Here is a 19,598-nt window from a genome sequence, read left to right as displayed (position 1 = left end):
ATCACAGGAAAGTGCAATGATATTCACATTTTGTCCAGAGATCAGGATGCCCTCTGAGTGCTTCAGTTCAGTAATGAGGATATTACAAGCATTTCAATATTTTTGATAGAGTGCAATACTGTTCAAATTATATACATCGGTCATGTCACACTCTAAGGTGCTTCAACACTGTTACATTTACTTTATACAGTCAGGATTAATCTGACAGTAAGAGGGGTTTTTATATAGTTACCAACCACGTGGTGTACATTGGCTGAAAAGCCTCACACAGTGGCGTTGCCTTATGTGCCTTGGTGTTGGCTGACCTGAGCTTGAATACATCCCTCAACACACAATCCTGGACATTGGAATGTGCCAGTCTGCAACACTGCATCAAGGACAATTCTTTGCACTGGAAGACCATCAAGTTTCGTGCAGACCAAAGAGTGCCTTTCGCCAAGTTGTTGATCCTCCAGTAGCAGCTGATGTTTCTCTTAGTATGCATGCCTGGTAACAGCCTGTAGAGCACAAAAGTTCTGTGTCACTGAGCTGCTCGGGATGAACCTTGACAGATACCATTACATCTCTTTCCAGACTGCAAAGCCATGTCACACAAGGAAGTGTGTGATCCCTTTCACTGTTTTGAAGTGCTTAATTGGTTACAAAACATTTTCAGGTGCAGAAAAGTGGCATATAAATGCAAGCAGGGTGCCCAAAACTAGGGACCACAAATAAAAGATCGTCACTCATAAATTCAATAAGGCAATTTTTATACATCATGGCACACCTCTATACTAAAGTTTTGAGAGACACTTCCGATATTCGGTATACTTTAAGGGGAACTTTCATTTTAACCTCATCCTCACTTCTCCCAGAGCTTTGTTTTTGTGCCCTATTTGAGTGTTTGCTTTTTGTGCAGGGGCATGGGACCTTTGTCTTCAGCTCTGAGTCCCCTTAGTCATGCACATGAGCCTGACCAACATAAAAAATCAAAGCCATGCAAGTCTGGCTCTTTCCCAACCAGATTTATCAGGTTTTGGAGATGCCAACCACAGAGCTGAAGCCAAAGGCTAGATTTAATTACGTGAATATCGAATCTTTTTTCATGGTATACTTGGGGAAGTGGAGATGTCTTCACACCACACCAGTGTGCCACAGCAAACTGGTTGGGAACCATGCAATAGGGAATCTGGGATAGACTTCTTTACTCTCAGTAATGAGAATAAGGAACGCACCAACAGAAGGGGTAGTTTAGGCAAATTAGGCTATTTGAAGAGAGGCTGAATAGACACAAGGGAGAAAGAAATAAAAGGATACATTGATCACGTGAGGTGGAGAGAGGTGGGTGTGGAGCTGAACTACCAGCATAGACTAGTTGGGTCAGTGCATTAAAGCATGAGTTAGTAATCACATACATAGTGTACATAGTGACAATATTTTACCATACAGTAATATCTAGTGGTTTTCTCCGCTTTCCTTTTCAGTTGTTACCCTTCATGGTTTTTCCCCTGTGGAATTTCATTCTTTCCATTTTATTTAACTTCTTGCTGGAATATGTGGCTTTCAACATCTGATCTGATGATGGGACTGTTCTTATTGTATGAGGAATTGTGTTGTGGTGATATTTTACCAAGGTGGAATAAGAGCATTGAGTTTTCCACTCTAGGCTATTGAGCAAAAATGCTGATTAGGGCACAATATAAGAACCATCTCAGATTAAAAATGGCTATTCAGTCTGTTGATGCTTACTCGCCGGGTGCCAAGTTCTCCTGGTGTAGTGTTCAAATGGTTTTAATTCTAACACTATGTACTTTGCAGCATTGGAGTTGGAAGCAGGAGTCGACCATTTGGTCCTTTTGAGCATGCTCCGTCGTTTGGTAAGATCATGGCTATTCTGCTTGTTCTCTTAACTCCACATTCCTATCTTCTTCCCATAGTCCTTGACTAGTTTATCAGAAATCTGGCTAACTCAGCCTTGAATAAATTTAATGATTCCGTCTCCACGACTTTAGTCTGTGGAATTCTCTTACTCAATGACTTCTGGGAGAAAGAAAATTTCCTCCTCTCTGTCTTAAAAGGAGATCTCACACAAGTCCCTTCAGGACTTTTTTATATTTCAAAAGTTCCCCCCTCATTCTTCTAAAATTCAATGTGTTAAGACCCAGCCTGTTCAATCTTTCTTCATAAGATAGACCCTTCACCCCAGGAATGAGTTGAATGAACCTTCTGTGAACTGTTAACACAATTGTCTCCTTTTTCAAATAAGGAGACTAAATCTCTACACAATATTCCAGATGTGGTTTCACCAAGACCCTATACAGCTACACTAAAACGTCCCTACTTAAATACTCCATTCCCCTTGCAATCCTTTGCTAGGATGATTATCCAGACTCTTGTATCTGTTTAAAAAATAGCTTAAATTGATGTCCTCTTGATTTAATGGCTTTGAATTAACATTCTAGATTCATCTTATTTAATTCTTAAATGAACTTCTCACTTTTTTTCTCTCCAGGCATGGCCACTTTGCAGGGGGAATTAACCTTGTTTATCTATTTTTCAGCCTTTCCAGTACATTTGTGTCCTTTTTGAAATGCAGTGACTAAAACTGAATGTTGTACCACTGTGCAATATCAATAGACTAGTAGTTACATGTTTTTCTTGTTTATTCTTTCTTACATTCTATTCACATTCATTCCTTGCTATGTTGTCTAGCCACTGAAGGTCTGGGCTATAATGGGATTCCATTTCTAACTCCATGCGCTTTCTATCTTCTATGTTACAATACTTGAATATATCAGTGTTACATTTCACTTGTAATTTCTCTGCCCAGTTGTAGGACAATTGCAAATTTCACTGCTGATTGTTAAAATGCATCTTTTGTCCATACTGCTCTCTCTGCCTTTCACTGTTTTCTGCAAATCTAACATCCATTTTACATATTTTTAGTTTGATTTGAATTTTGGTGTGTGGTTTTATCAAAATATTTCTGAAAGCACAAATTATCCACTTCACAATCTAATTTATTTGTCATGCCATTGAAGAATCTATGGAGATTTATCAGACAGTTTTTCCCAATTGGAATTCCATTCTGACTCATTTAGCTATTTCTATCCAGGCACCCTACCATCCTAAACATTAGGATGGCACGTCAGAACTGGGGGAGGCCACTCAGACCCTCGAGCCAATTCTGCCATCCAGTTAGATCATGGCCAATTAGTATTCTAACTCCATTTACCCTTGCCCAACAAAAATCTATTGATGTCGGTGTCAACTGTAATTTGACCCCCAGCATCTTACAACCAGTTGGATGAGGGAGTTCCAGATTTCCATCACCCTTTGTGTTTAAAAAAAATGCTTCTGGATTTCCCTTTATGTGGCCTGATCCTAATGACAAGATTGAAGCTCCATATTTGGGATTCCCCAACTGAGGAAAGTAGTTTCTTTCAATAGCTGTATTGAATTGCTTTACCACCCTAAACTTTCCAGAAAGCAGGATAGCCTGATGGAAGCATTTTTTAAGTTAGTATAGCCACATCCTTTAATTGTGAGTAATTAAAAACTGAATAAAGGGTGGTTAACAGGTCTTCTGAACATGCTAACCAAGACCACTTTTTTTATTTGTTTGTGGCCCATATTTAATACCCACCCCTAGTTACCCTTGGAGAGTAATTGAGAGTCAACCACACTGCTATGGCTCTAGAGTAACATTTAAGACAAATCAGGTAATGATGGCATATTTTCTTCCCTAAAGGACATTAGTGAACTAGATGTGGTTTTCTGACAATTGAAATGGTTTCATAGTCAACTGTAGGTTCTTAATTCCAGATTTTTTTTTGTTGAATTCAAATTCCTCCATCTAATGTGGCAAGATTCGAACCCAGATCTCCAGAACATCGAGTTTCTGGATTAGTAGTCTAGCGATAATACCACTAAGTCATCATCTCTGCTGCACATCATCTGTGTCTTGAATGGCACATTCGGTTAAAATAATTTTTTTTAATTTGAAAATTAAACTTTAAGGGAATATACCAGAACAACAGTACTTATTATGCGACACCAAGCTGGGTGAATGGACAATACGTGACACACATCTCATATCCAGCCTGAGAGAAGATCCTCAGCCAAATGAGGCTTCTGTGCTTTTTGAATGCTGAGAATTTAGTTGTGTGCTGCCCATTGACTTGGAGAATATATATTCATTTCAAAATGGCTAGTTAAATTTTTCAGCAAGGTTCCTTAAATTCCCAGTAGCTTGTGAGGAGGTGGGGAGAGTTAGTAGAGAATGGCACGCTGCAGTCAGCTTCTTACTCTTTAATTTGTAGAGCTTGTCAGCCCCCCTGCAGCATTTGATCACACTTGTTCAGCCCCACAGTCTTTCCCACTTATCAGTTATTATTCCCTTCTATGTTAAGGCAGCCTGCATAATTTTAACAAAAATTGACTTAAATTTAAATGCAAGGTTAGAATATTTGCTGAGTTCGATTAATGCCATTATGTGTCTCTGGCTGGTCCTGTCTCTCTGTTATGTACAAATTAAGGAGGGACGTGTTATAGCTGAACATCCTATTCAAGGTGTTGTGCTTCACATGGTCTTCAGAAATAATGTGTAGGATAATTGAACAATTTCGTTGTGCATCTTTGATTTAGAGAGTAAAGGCAGATGTGTGGAAAATCCAAGATGTAAAGAGCTGTAGGTGTGGGGGGACACTGGTAGTTACAGTGGAGACTAGTACAGAAACCTGTGGTACAGGCTCCTCCTTTGTATTGTTAAATTTATTGAGAGAATTACTGAGCCATGTAAATCAGGAAGTTGTCAGATCCAGTCCTAGTCTGTACTGATTTGAGTTGGAGCAGTGCAGGGATGCTACACAATGCATCTGTGTCCCTGACTGGAGAGTAGCACATCAACCAGCACTAATACTGTGCTCCTCAAACTGCAGTGACCAGTGCTAAGGCTGTGCATGTTTGGATTGACGATCAAATAGACCTTGGCTGTGAGACACCCTGTATTGCTTATCATGCTTACAGGATTGAACAACAACAACCTGCATTTGTATAGCGCCTAACTCAATGAATCATCCCAAGACACTTCAGGAGTATTATAAAACATTCCTTGTTGTAGGAGTTATTCAGAGAGCTGTGTATTATGTTGGCTTCATGCAGGAAATTTCTCTTTATTAATACAGCTCAGCAAATACAAATAACTCGTCAGAGACAGTAGTTTCTGGCTGAAGGCATACTTTATTGACACAGGTCTAGTTTCCACCATGGAGGGAAAATAATTTAAGACATCTCAAATTACTCTAATTAAATTATTAAGACATTATGTAATTATACTTCTTCAGAAATCTTGTATCTTGGATCAGTATACTGCACTTCTCCCACCACTACTATGAAGGAGAGCTTGTGTCTGGCCACTGATTCAACTGTTTTTTCAGCTTCAGTCTATTCCTGGCCAAAACATAGAGAATAAACACACAAAACATAGAGTCAGAGGTCCTATTGTAGAATAACTATGATTTGACACAATGGTTAGCACTGCTGCCTCACAGCACCAGGGACCCAGGTTCAATTCCAGCCTAGGGGTGACTGTGTGGAGTTTGCACGTTCTCCCTGCGTGAATTTCCTCCAGGTGTCCTGGTTTCCTCCCACAGTCCAAAGATGTGTGGATTTGGTTGATTGGCCATGCTAAATTGCCCCAAGATGTGTAGTTTAGGGGGATTAGCAGGGGAAATATGTGGGGTTTTGGGTTAGATTGAACAGGATTGTTGTTGCTGCAGGCTTGATGGGCCAAATGGCCTCCTGCATGGTAGGGATTCTATGATTTAGGAAGGATGAAATCAGCATGACAGATCAACAAACTGATGTCCAAAATTGGAGACAGAAGTGAATTAAGTCTGGAAGCTATTTGAGGGTAGAGTATCAGAGGCTGCACTGATAGAGCTATTTTCATAGGAATGAAGATCCAGGAGGTGTACAGACAGTTGAGAAATTGGAGGACACCATAAAATTCAAAGGTGGCTCAGAACTTCTCTGTTTTGGCCAGGAATAGACTGAAGCTGAAAAAACAGTTGAATCAGTGGCCAGACACAAGCACTCCTTCATAGTAGTGGTGGAAGAAGTGCAGTATACTGATCCAAGATACTTTGAGTATTGCAAAAGAGCGGCATGTCAAGAACAGTCGTTGGGCCTGGCAGTTTAACTGGTGTGGTACAGAACAGAAATCTCCTCTTGATGTTGTGATGAATCCAGGCATTTAAAGTCAAGCTTAAAAGTGTTAAATTACAGATTTTTTAAAAAGTAGCAAATTCTAGACAGAAGGGATCTTAAACCTCTTCCAATGTCATGCAGTGATCTGATTGTCCAGTGAAGCCCAGGAATCTGAAGCCAAATTTGAGAGAAAAATTCAGATCTTTTCCAGACCTCTACCAGAGCTTACAAGATAGGCCAGGAGATGGACTGTGAACCATTAGTTAACTTGAAGTTTTGGTTAAAATATCGAGACACCCAAGGTCATCTGGCACCTGTGAAACCGTATCCCAGCTGAGAGAACACCTACAGGAGGGAATGATGAAAAAAGCAAGAACAGTTGCAATGTTCTTTTGGAGATCAAAATTTGTACATTCTTATAATAGAATATTTGAAATTTTGCAGATTGTTGCTTTGAAAACCTGAATTGTTTGATTTCAACTATTAAAGTAGTGATTTGTAACCGAGCTGATGTGTGAAGGGCCAAATTGAAGCAAAGTTGTCCCTTTACTACAGTATTATTGTCAGCCATAACCTACAGAGCATAAATCCCAAAGCTCATTTGTCCAATTCAGGCATAAAATCTTCCAGTTTCATATTTTGAAGGAATTTCTCCATAGATGAAGGGCCTTGTTATGGCTGCACCTCTGTCAATGCTTCCCCTGATAATGCTCTTTCGTAATCCTCATGTGGAGCTGTTTGCCACTTGACATAATGCCTGTAAGTGTAGCCTCGTAATCATGTGGTAGGGACATAACCAGCTGTGGAGAGGGATGAAGGTTGGTGGAGTAAACACTGTTTTCAGCCTGTGAGGTTCTCACTGCTGTGATATACAATAACGACTACATTTAGTAATGGTGTGTGACTTACTTGTCACTTTTTAGTGCCAATGAACGCTCGCTCCATGATTGTGCAGAAGCACCATTCTACAGTTAGAATCTGTAAAGTTTTCAGTTAAATTAATTGTTAAACAGTTGTTTCAGTGTCTGTGTTGCATGAGGCCACCATGTTAAATGGGCAGGGTATGAGTTGATAAACCTTAAGCTGCCCTTTTTGCATAACCATCACACCCATGACTACGCTCAGAATACTTCATTGATTGGAAGGTGCTTTGGATATCCTTAGGTTGTTCAAAACACTGGCTAAATCTGTCCCTGTTTTCAAATTCCCCATGTCTTCACACCTCCTTATCCCACAATATTCTAAAATGTCTGTGCTTCTCTCATTTTGGCCTCTTGAGCATCCCCAATTTTAATTCCTCCATCATTGCTGAAATGTTGCCGAGTCCTTTTTGTCTTGCAGTCATCAGGACAAAGGTAAGAATGCCAAATTTCAAACAGTCTCAACTTTTATACTACAGGAGAAATGAATGCTGATGGGTTGTCAAATCAACTCTGGCTGATATGTTGTCATGGAGAAAATAATGGGAAACTATAGATGCATCAAGATCCAAGATAATTCAAAAAAGGTACAAGACTTGAGTATATTCCTTTTGTTTGTAGAGAATAGGTCCCAGCATATGAAAGTATATCATTCCTAGCAAGTGTAAATGAGCCATGTTATGAGCTTGACTGATCATCTTAAATTATTGGTGTAGCTGTAAGCTAGTACTGTCACATCACAGAATCACATCGAATGGTAAAAATGTTTTGGGTTTTGCAAGTGCAGGCTGGATGAATACAGTCCGTACTCTGGCTATTATGATAAACTGAAGGAACATACTGTTTGATTCAATCAGATCATTGTTGGTGAGATATCATGTAAACTCACCAATGGGCCAAAGGCCACCTCTTTCAAATCTGAAAAGTCCACAGTGTAATGGCCCTGGAAAGGCAAGTACTTCATAAATTTGAACAACAGGTTAAGGAAGTTATTTCACGCTGCTATCATGCAGTGGCTACACAAGTGATATTTTCCAATGAAATGTTTAAATTTCAGTTCATTGTTTTTAACAATCCTGAATGTGCTAGCAACTAATAACTAATTTGAAATAATCTATTGAGTTCTGTAACATGGCGCGTTTGCACACGCTAGAAGTGACATGCATTGATATGCAGGGACTCATACAAAGCTTGCACGTTTTTGGATTACCTGGGAACTTGGTGTGCCTATGTTCCCCCTTGCTTTGTCCAGAGAAATGCCTCAGCTATTCAGAGTTGATTTGCCAACTAGTTGGCACCCTTTGTTTCCTCTAGTTTAAATTTGACATTCTTGCATTTGTTCTGTTGGCTTCAGCAATACATCTTTTTTCTTTCAGCAATATTCAAGTTCTTTAGTATCAAGCAATTGTTCCAACATTGGTGGATGGACACTCAGTTGCCGTAAGCTTTGGAATTCTCTTCCTACATCTTTTCACCACTCTCTAACTTGCTTTCTTCCTATGATGCAATCCTTGAAACTTACCTCTTTGATTAAGCTTTAGGCCACTTGACCTAATATCTCCAAATGTGGCTAAATTTTAAATTTTGTTCTAAAAAGACTCCTACATGTTTTGGGATGTTTTAATACTTTAAACAAGTGATATAGATACAAATTGTTGTTTCTAACCAAATCCCAGATACCAATCATTGTTTCCTCCTTCACTACAGAAAGCTGATCATTTGTGCTCTATGTACTCTGCTTTGAACTGCCCTTATCATTGTACTTGCACCTGTCTATTCCATCATCTCATCTTGCCCTTCTCTGCCTGCTTCTTGATCTAGGAGTAATTTTATGAGATAGTAACTCAATTTTTTTTCTGATTCCCTAGAAAAATACCCACAGTATCTTGCTCGTCATATCCAGTCTCAGACTTTATCTTCCTGTAGTGTACTTGTTGAAGGATCTATCTATCTCTATCCTGAGCCAATGTAGTGCAATAGTGAACCTTGCCATGTGTAGTTTATCACCTTCTGAATCCTTAGCTAGTACTACCAGTTCCTGAAAATTGAATCACTTGTTTGTTGGCTGTGACAATCTGTTTGAAAAGAACCATAATATGACTTTCGGTTGATGCAATAAGATTATTAGTTTAAGAGGGCAATAAAAACACAATAGGTCAATGTGCCATCAAATTATCTCCTGGGATTATTCACTTGATGAGTTCTCAGTCTCTGCCGTACTATTCCAGGAAGTTGCCATTTATATGGCTGCCCTTGTCCCGAAAAGGCATAGATGTTAGCATTGATGTAGGTGTATTGAATGGACAAAACCTTATGATGTCTTTCTGGCATGCTGAAGCTGAATTTTATATTGAAGTTTATTTGGCAGAGGGAGACTTTGCCATATATAACCAATAACAATGTAATGTATAACTCCGTGATACCGAATTGACCGTTCCTCTAATACAATCTGACCAGGAAAAACTGCTTAATATGAGAAGGATTTTCACTGTGAATTCTATGCATGTAGCTGGAAGTTTGTGGTTTACAGTGATGATTCATTGTCTTTCTTTCCTTAAAAATCTTGGGTCATAATTCAGACTGAAGCTTTTGGAGTTCCAGCCAATTGTCATTTGATTTTCATTTCTACCATCTTTAGTGCATCGCATGGCGAGTGTTCCAGCTATGGAGCCTTTATACAGTAGAGCACTGTGGCATTGTGTACCAATAAATATATAAATTAGCTCTCTTGATATTTTGGTCAGGCAGATGTTTACTATGCCTGTCAATCAGACTTTGTCACACTAGTGCTTTATTGACTCTTATTCAGATGTCAATGCTAATTGTTTTATTGAGGTCACTCGTATTAATTGTCATTGGATAGCTAGCCAGATGATAACTGCAACTGTTAAAGATATTTACCTGTGACTTTACAGATCATGAGTAGAAAACAGCAACTGAACTGTACAGAGAGTGTACTGTTTCGTGCTTGTGATGTGGGTTTGTGTTTGGTAGTACACTGAGTTATAAAGATCTAAGTGTGTTTTATGAGTTAATGCATTGTAGCGATCAGATGAACTCCACTTTGAGAGTGACATATTATTCTCTGAACTCAGATGTGCTCCATGTATTTACAGCATGGAAGGGAAATATCAACGATCAACTGGTCAGCAGTGATGTAAACTTTCAGCAAATTGAGGTCAGGTTGTATTAGAAAGTTGATGAGGCACTGTCTGAAAGTTCTTTGATTCTCTTTAAAGAAACCTTTTCAATTGTTTTTAACTGTAGTTGTATGTGTCTCCTCGCCTAATGGTGCGAGCTCTGTTTCTGTGCAGAGGTAAAATCCTTGTTAATCATTTCATCTTAATATACTTTGTGATTACTGTGATTTGATCTATTTTATGTCTCATTCTATAGCTGAAAGATGGCGACTGACGCACTTTAGGCCATTAAATGTCGCTTAAGTGTAACCTGTCAACATATATACCTAAACCTAATAGGTCATGGAATCATTAAATTATGCTACACAAAACAAAATCATTTGGCTCATCAAAAGAGCTCTTTGCTCTTAATTTTTTTTGTTTTCGAATAGTCAATCATTTCCATTCAAAAGCTATTTTGGATTTTGCTTTCATCACTAGGACAGGGAGTGCTCAATCAGAAATGGTAACCACTTCCTTCAGTTTTTTGGTCTGATCGTAAATTTATATGCTGCGCTTATTGGCTTAGCAATGGGTTTATCTATCTAAATCCCTCATACATCTGTGACCTGTAAGTCAATCTAGCCATCAAAGTAGTACAGCACTGAGCTTGTGCTGCATTATGAGAGGTGATGTTCTTTGGATAAAAGTTCAATTAAGGTCTTGTTGGCCTTTTTTGATGGGCAACACAGATCCGTGACACTATTCAAAATCCTGTTGTTATCTTGGTCAACATTTTTCTCTCAGCAGTGAGAAAACAGACTTAATTAGCCATCTCATTTCTTTTGTGTGAGATCAATCCTGCCACAAACTCTGCTGCTTTTATGATCCCCTTTATCATTGTCAGTTCTGTTCTTATTTTAACCTCTCTACTGTTGAAACCTTTATGCATTGAAGGGTCAAACGAGATGTGTCAATGTCCTTTGCTGGCTTCCATCTTCCACCTCTGTATCTGCCTTTTTTATGGACTCTTTTAAATCTGCATTTTTGGTCTAGCTTTTTGTTACATATCCTAATCTCTCATCATTTGGCTAATCCATTTTGTCCTAAACTTCTGAGAGGTGCTGTGGGTATTTTATGAATTAATGGTCTACGTATGCAAAAAGTTGTGATAGTAATTCTTCTGAACCCCTTTTGCAAAACTGCTACGATTTGACATTACTTTTTATTACAGTCTGAAAATAACGATTTCTCTGTCTAACTCCTCCACTATTATCATAACCAGGCTTCACTGAGATAGCCCTGAGGCCTTGAGAAATGGGTTCAAATAATCATGCTGGTTCACGGAAGATTGGAGGGATTCGAGCGTGTTTAAGTTTGCATCTTGCTGTGATGTGACTAATTGTAATTTTAACCCTGGATGTTTGAAATGGAGATTTCTATTCCAAACACTAATAGCCCATACCTTGATGAGTATAAAAGGTATTGGTTCAGGTGGTCCTATTCAGCAGGTCTGACATACTGATCTCTACAGGATTCCTTTTAAAATAAATTTAACCTGACCCTTTTTTGATTATTCTTCTTGTAACTTTTTCAGCCTCTGCTTGTGACTCTAAAAGATCTTTTATGTTGGTAGGGTTCAGCTTCTTGAGCTGTGATTTGTGTACAACTGTGCCCAACCTCTTTAACCAGCCTGACTTTTGAATTGTTTAATGTTACCTTGGACAGTTATTCTTTGGACCCGAGGAAGGTCTGGTCATTGGCAGTGTCCATTCTGCAGCAGCGCTATACGTCTGGGTGCAAAGTGTGTGTATTTTTGGTCAGAATTCGGTTTCCGATCTTGTTTCCAATTTTAACCATCTACTTTATGTCAAAATACTTTCTGCTAAAGAGAAATATTACCTTTCAAACATGAGCTGGAAACGCTGTGATCTGAGAGAAAATTGCAAGGAAGAATCAAAAATGACCAGCTAGTTTACCTGACTAACAGATTCTGCCTGAGTTCCAGAGCAAGATAAAATTAGTTAGAGTGGAGTGCCCTGACTGGCTGCAGTATGTCACAGAGGCTGTTACCTAATGATTTTCCTATGTCTCTTATTCTTCAACTAAGTATAGGGAGCCTGAGTTTAACTCCTCCTGTTCTCTCTCTCCAGCCGGCCCCCGCCATTCCCGCTGTCTTTCCCACTGGCCTCTGCCTCACCTGTTTGCTCTCCCTCTGGTCCCCCGTCCCGCTTGCTTGCCCTCCCTTCCTCCGGCCCTTGCCCCTCCTGCTCGCTTGCTTGCTCTCCCTCCCTCTGTCCCCTTCCTCTCCTGCTCGCTCGCTCTCCCTCACTCCTGGCCCCTGCCTCTCCTGCTTGTGCACTGTCCCTCCCTCTGGCCCCTGCCCCTCCTGCCCACTCCGGCCCTTGTGTCTTATAATATTTTAACCAGTTCTCAGTGGGAAGAAAGCAAAAACTATACTTGTAACCTCTGAGAGCTTTGAAGGAGTGACACTGTTGTGCCTCTGAGGTTGAGATCAAGGCTAATTACTTGAATATGGAGGGAGTACTTGGGGAAAATAAGGGAGAATGAACCAGTCTGGACATGCCTTCATGAAGATTGAAGGTATTTGCCCCATGGTCACTGAATTCATGAGAATGATTTTAAGGATGAGGAGTTTCAGTTATGAAAATAGATTGGAGAAGTTAAGATTGTTTTCCTTGGAGAATAATACGTTGAGAGGAGACCTGATAGTGGTATTCAGAACCATGTGAGGACTCGACAGGGTAAACAGGAAGAAACTATTCTCATTCGTGATCCTTTCACAAATGGGAAGGCATCCATTCAACATTTGTAAAATAATCAAAAATCATGAGAGTTTTTACGTAGCAGATGATGAGATCTGAACCGTACTGCCTGAGTGTGGTGGAGACAGGTTCAATTGAAGCATTCAAAAATAAATTAGACTTATCTGGAAAGAATAATGGAATTCGAACATGTCATTACCCATTACCTTATGGGTAATCCTGAAGGTGGCATGGTAGCACAGTGGTTGGTACTGCTGCTTCACAGCTCCAGGGACCTGGGTTCAATTCCAGGCTTGGGTCACTGTCAGTGTGGAATTTGCACATTCTCCTCGTGTTTGCATGGGTTTCCTTTGGGTGCTCCGGTTTCCTCCCACAGTCCAAAGATGTGCGGGTTAGGATGATTGGTCATGCTAAATTGCCCCTTAGTGTCCTGAGAGGTGTAGGTTAGAGGGATTAGTGGGCAAGTATGTAAGGATGTGGGGGTAGGGCCTGGGTGAGATTGTGATCGGTGCAGACTCGATCGGCCGAATGGCCTCCTTCTGCACTGTAGGGTTTCTATGGTTTCTAAGATTGCACAATTACAGGGAGAAGGTGGGCGAATGGCACTAGATGAATTGTTCATTTGGAAAGCCAGTGCAGACAAAGTGGACCAAATGGCCTCATTCTGCACTGCAACAATTCTGTGATTCTGCCTGTGCCTTATGGGTAATCCTGAACAGGTGGATGGCTTTGTACAACTTCCCATTTGTGTGTGCCTCTTTGTGTATAATGGAGTGTGTGTATGTGTTGAGATCAATCATCTGTTGATGTACTGTCACTTCTCTGTAGTCTTGTTCACACTTGGTGATCAACAGCTTGAATTTCAGCAGCTGCAGCATAACTAACATCTGAAATGTGCTTCTATGCTGCACCATGCCTTGTATTTTTTGTCACTACCTTTTGGAGCTGTCAGAGACTCTGGGAATACTGGCTTGTTGGTACGCCTCATGTTGTGTCCATTTGCCCAGAGCACTCACGAGGCTTGCTCATTTCCAGCAGGTCTTAACTGCAGGGCAGGGACTGAATGTTGCGATGACGTGTTCTGAATTCCATATAATGCTTGTCTGTTATTACTTCTGCTGATATTTCGATCATGTAATATACAGAAATGGGATTTTGAAGACATGGATTACTTAAGTTATTTTCATGTGCTGTGCCTATTGGGAATGCAGATACCATTTCAGGAAGTTTAGAAGTTTTAGGGACATAGGTGCCATGGGGTAATGAAATAGTACGATCTCCATCCTGTGTAAAAACTCTGAAATATGCATATGATGTGTTCTGTTCTCATTATATTTCAGAGCAAAACAACATATGGAAGATTCATTTTCAAAAATTGCTTTTGATGTGACTAACTTTCAGAGGCTGATGAATACGTGGATGTAGTTGTGGCCAAAATGTTGTCTGATTTCAAGAAGAAATTAGATATAACTCTTGGGGCTGAAGGGATCAAGAGATATGGGAGGAAGGGGTGTGCGTGCGTGCACATGCACATACGCGTGCAAGGCCTTCCCATGCTTTACCGAGGCACAAAGTAGGGGCTTCACAATACTTGTTCTGCCGTTGCCTGCTCCCTTGACTGTGCCTGTAAAAAGTTTTGTGGGATGATAAAGATGATTAAGAATTAAACGTTGTCAAATGCTGAATCTTGAGGGCATATTCAGAGGTTAGGATTTCAGATGAGATGTGTCATTACATAAAGCGTCAGTTTAAACTACCAGGAGTCCACATTGAGTTCAGGAGCCTGGAAGCATGGCCCAGAAAGTCCAGGCAATTTGGGTCCATTTGTTAATGTTTATCACTGGTTTGGTTTGTTTTATTCCAGTAGTATGTATACGAATGAAACGTAGATTTAAGCTGCTCATGTGGTGGCAAAGCCCCCTGATCTTCTGGAGACAGAAAGCTTGGGACGTTCCAGCTGCTGAACTTTTTAAGGTCTTTTGGTTTTTCAGCCCCTCTGAGGGGGATGGAAACATTACAAAGCAGGTTGGGAGAGGCAATCATTTCTACAGATCACATTTTATACCAGGGATCAGATTACAATCATGCTTGCTTTTTCAAAATTTATCTTTGGATTCTAAAACTACTCCCTAACGTAAATGGAGTCTGTAAAGTGCACTTGTCATTCATGATTTGCCCCTAGTTTTGGAACAGAATCTGACCACAATCTATGTTCTAAATTCACATTTTATATCTTGAGATGAGCAGTGTACAAATCTTACTAAAATTAAGTAAAATTTGCACATTTTGTGGATTTGTTATTTCGTTTAAACTTAAAGTGATCTTGTACCATGAGGTAACGGCTCCTGTTACCGCTACTATGTAATAATGACAGAATCTCAGACTCTATTTTATCAACTAAATTGAAAGCTTGTCAAATATTGATGAGCTGCTTGAGTCTAAGAATGGCATATATTGGTGTGCATCTTAACCCTTGCAGAAAATGTGACCATAATCTAGGAGTGATGCATCAAATTTTGATGACTTCTTTCCTCCTACTATAGTCTGCCAATAATGAGAATGTTCAAGGCAAATTTTAATATATTACTAGAGAGGGGTGCATTAGATGCTGTTGCTGTTTACAAGAGAGTGGTTTCAATAAGCGATTTATTGCTCTGGACTGACTGCAGTTATTGAATTTTAATAAGTTGCTGTATTTGGCAGGTATTATGTTAATTAAGCTTCCAGAAAATGTGAAAAGAGTTCACTGATTTGAAATGGGTAATGCAAAAATGCTGTTTTTTGTTTAAGCCTGTGTGGGAGTTTGCTCCTTGCACAGTATACTGACATGAAGTTGTTCCCTTCATCATCTCTCCCCAGTTTTTCCCCCCGATTTTTCTCCTCTGACCTGCTACAAAGGCAGTACTGATCTGCTGACCTCGGATGCTTTCTTGGAGAAAGGGTCTGATCTGTGAATGCCATTGGGATGTGTGTAGAATAACTCAACTAAAATTTGTCTGGTCAGCCTTTGCATTCAGATGTTTCAAGCAGGGCAAGAGATTCGAGCATAAGGCCCGCCCATTTTCTGTTCTGCTTCCCAAAAGTGGAGGTTAATTCTGCACTCCCCAGTGTATAACCCTACCAGGGTTATAACCTAAACATGTTGTGCTTTGTCAAGCTTAGCACCACACCACATGGCCCAGGCTGACCACTGAGAGTTGTTGTTATTATTTATTGGCCACAGTAAAGGGTTCCACTAGGTGCAAAATGATGATGAGAGAACATCTGGCAAATAAGTTTGACCAATGCTACACTGCATTAAAAACACCAGTTTTGGAATGTGCTGTGAAACTTGTACTAGTTCTGTTTAACTTCTTAATTGCAGGGATTCATTTGGGAAATTTGTACAGTTGTGTTTTGGATGAATGAATGCTCTATATGCACGTGAAGGCAATAATGAATATTGCTCAATGATCAAAGCATTTCTTGCTGTCAACAACTTCGTTGCCTCCAATATGAGGCACCAAGATGTGTGCTAATACAAATTAAAATCATTTTTGAATTATGTATTGTTAAATGCGGCATGTTTTCTGAGGAAATAGTAACTGAATTGTTCAAGTGAATAATGAAACTATAACACATTTTGATACAGTCAATATTTAAATAATATCTTTTGCTGCCTTCCTCATCCCTCTCTGCTGCTATCTAAGGCCGACCCAGGACGTTTGTATCCAGTGTGCCCCTTTTCAATCTGTCCATCACAAGGCTGCATACTTCCACCTCTTAAACTTGAGGTCACCCAAATCCCTGCAGCCTGAGTCCTAATTCATACCAAATCCTGTTAATCTATTACCTCTGTAGGCATTGACCTACTCTGACTCCCAGTCAAAACATGCTGAATTTTAAATTTCCCATCCTTGTTTTCAAATGCCTCCTTGACATTTTCTCTCCTTATCTCTCTAAACTACAACCCCTGTCTTCTCTGCTTCTTGTACTCTTGCACATTCCCTATTCCTTCCCCTATCATTGGCAGTAACTTCAACAAATTAAAGCCCACGCTCTTGAATTTTCTCCCTAAATCCAAGATGTTGCTTAAATGTTGGTTTCATTAAAGGGAAGTCGTGTCTGACAAATTTACTGGAGTTCTATGAGGATGTGTCTAGGGCGGTGGATAGAGGAGAGCCAGTGGTCTTTCTAGATTTTCAGAAGGCGTTTGACAAAGTACCTCACAAGAGGTTATTGCAGAAGGTCGAGGGACATGGAGTTGGGGGTAGGGTGTTAGCGTGGATAGAGGATTGGTTGTCAAATAGGAGGCAGAGAGTGGGGGTCAACGGGTGCTATTCGGATTGGCGGATGGTGACTAGTGGAGTGCCCCAGGGGTCGGTGCTGGGGCCTCAGCTTTTTACCATTTATATAGATGATCTGGAGGAGGGAACCGAGTGTAGAGTGTCGAAATTTGCTGATGACACCAAGATTGGGGGAACGGCAAATTGTGCGGAGGGTGTGGAGAGTCTGCAGAAGGATCTAGATAGGCTGGGCAAATGGGCCAGGAAATGGCAAATGGAATTTAATGTTGGCAAGTGTGAGGTGGTCCACTTTGGTAGGAAGAATGGTAGGAAGGACTATTACTTACGTGGCGAAAAACTGCAGCAGGCGACGATGCAGAGGGACCTCGGGGTCCTTGTGCATGAGTCGCAAAAACCCAGCTTGCAGGTGCAGCAGGTGGTCAGGAAGGCGAATGGGATGCTGGCCTTCATAGCGAGGGGGATTGAATATAAAAGTAGGGAGGTCTTGCTGCAGCTGTATAGGGCATTGGTGAGGCCGCAGCTGGAGTACTGTGTGCAATTTTGGTCGCCGCACTTATGCAAGGATATTTTGGCCTTGGAGGGAGTGCAGAGGAGGTTTACTAGGCTGATACCGGAGTTGAGGGGGTTGAGCTATGAGGAGAGGCTGAATAAATTAGGCTTGTACTCGTTAGAGTTTAGAAGAATGAGGGGAGATCTCATTGAGACGTATAAGATGATGAATGGGATGGATAGGATAGAGGTGGAAAGACTCTTCCCGCTCAAAAAAGACAGTAGAACTAGGGGGCACAGCCTCAAGATAAAAGGGGGGCGTTTTAGAACGGAGTTGAGGAGGAACTTCTTCACTCAAAGGGTGGTGAATCTCTGGAATTCTCTGCCCGTTGAAGTGGTGGAGGCTGCCTCGCTAAATATTTTTAAGACGCGGGTTGATGGGTTTTTGATAGGAGAGGGGATTAAGGGTTATGGGGAGAGGGCGGGAAAGTGGAACTGAGCAGCGACAGATCAGCCATGATCTTATTGAATGGCGGGGCAGGCTCGAAGGGCTGGATGGCCTACTCCTGCTCCTATTTCTTATGTTCTTATGTTCTAAACCACAAACTTTCGGTAGCCCTTCTGAAAAACTCCTTCTCTCTGGCCTGATGTTGATTGTTTGGTTATGTCTCTCTTTCTACATTAAAGGTGCTATTCATTGCAGTTCTCAGCAGTCCAATACAGGCTAGTTGATTACAGAAGCCTGTTTTTATGCATAATGTATTGTGTGATTATGTTTATCATACCTATTATATCAGTGCTATAAAATGGTTCCAATGTGATAATTAGTAATGCATAGCCTTGGCTAAAAGTAAGTGACTGAATGCTGACTATGTATAAAGGTAATGACAAACATGCCATCTGATTATACTGCCTGATGTGCAGAAAAGCTGACATGAAAGGAAGGAGCATAGAGATATATAGTTGCAAAAAGACGATAAGTGGCACGTTAGAATAAAGTGATGACATTATTAGCTTAGTAAGAGCTGTTGAGTAGACTGGTTTCTTTTTCATAAATACAACACTGACAGTTCACGTTGGATTTGGATTTTAAAAGAAAAGTCTTGTCTCTCCTCATACAGGATGCTTGAATCATTAGGTAATTGCGTGAACGATGTCTGTTTTTGTATCTGGGAATCCCTAATGAGAAATGATATGGCATATCGTGTTGGCTGTACTTTGGCTTTGGGACCTGGGTTTAAAACCAGCATAGCCTAACAAGATGAAATTTTTCTCTGGTCCATGGGTCTTGAGCAATTTTTCTGGCATTTTTGTCCATTCTCCAATAACTTTGGGTTGAAAGTGAAAAGTCTCCTAATTTGACAATGAAATTTTCAATGCACTTAGTATCTGCCGTGGCTCAGTAATTTCTGAGGTGGAAGGTTGGGTATTGAAGATCTTCTCCAGTGACGAAAGATCGAAGTTATCACTCCTTAGTGCAATGCACTGTCAGATGTGCCTTCCTAAGGATAAGAATTAGGCTGAAGTTCCATCTGCTGTCTCAGGTAAATGAAAAAGATCTTGTGGCCTGGTTGTGAAGAAGAGCATGGTGTCATCTGCTTCCCCTTTCCTCCTCCTCCTCCTCCTCCCCCCCCAAACCCCTGCACCCCACTCATGGGCTGGACAATATTTTTCTCTTTGCCAACAGCACAAAAAAATTATCCTTTTTTCCGCCAATTGTCACATGTATTCCCCACTCATGACGAGTGTCCCATGTAAAATTGTTCACAATGCTTTTACAAATTCTGTTCCAGAGAAACAATTAAAAAT

General features: G+C 40.5%; 1 protein-coding gene across 5 annotated transcripts in view; it reads left to right on the top strand.

Annotated features, from left to right (window-relative positions):
• Nucleotides 1-19,598, top strand: part of capn15 (calpain 15) — a 295,688-nt gene that overhangs the window by 38,658 nt on the left and 237,432 nt on the right. Inside the window, exon 1 of one of the 5 annotated variants that reach the window (XM_080206748.1) lies at nucleotides 7,675-7,696. The exons of the other annotated variants lie outside the window; for them this stretch is intronic. The gene's annotated coding sequence lies outside the window, so the exon portion shown is untranslated. Of the gene's footprint in view, nucleotides 1-7,674; nucleotides 7,697-19,598 lie in introns of those variants that run through there. 5 annotated transcript variants of the gene reach the window in all.

Source organism: Carcharhinus amblyrhynchos, chromosome 18 (assembly GCF_965287045.1).
Source record: "Carcharhinus amblyrhynchos chromosome 18, sCarAmb.v2.hapA, whole genome shotgun sequence".
Lineage (NCBI taxonomy): Eukaryota > Metazoa > Chordata > Chondrichthyes > Carcharhiniformes > Carcharhinidae > Carcharhinus > Carcharhinus amblyrhynchos.
This window is presented reverse-complemented; position numbering and strand designations above follow the sequence as displayed.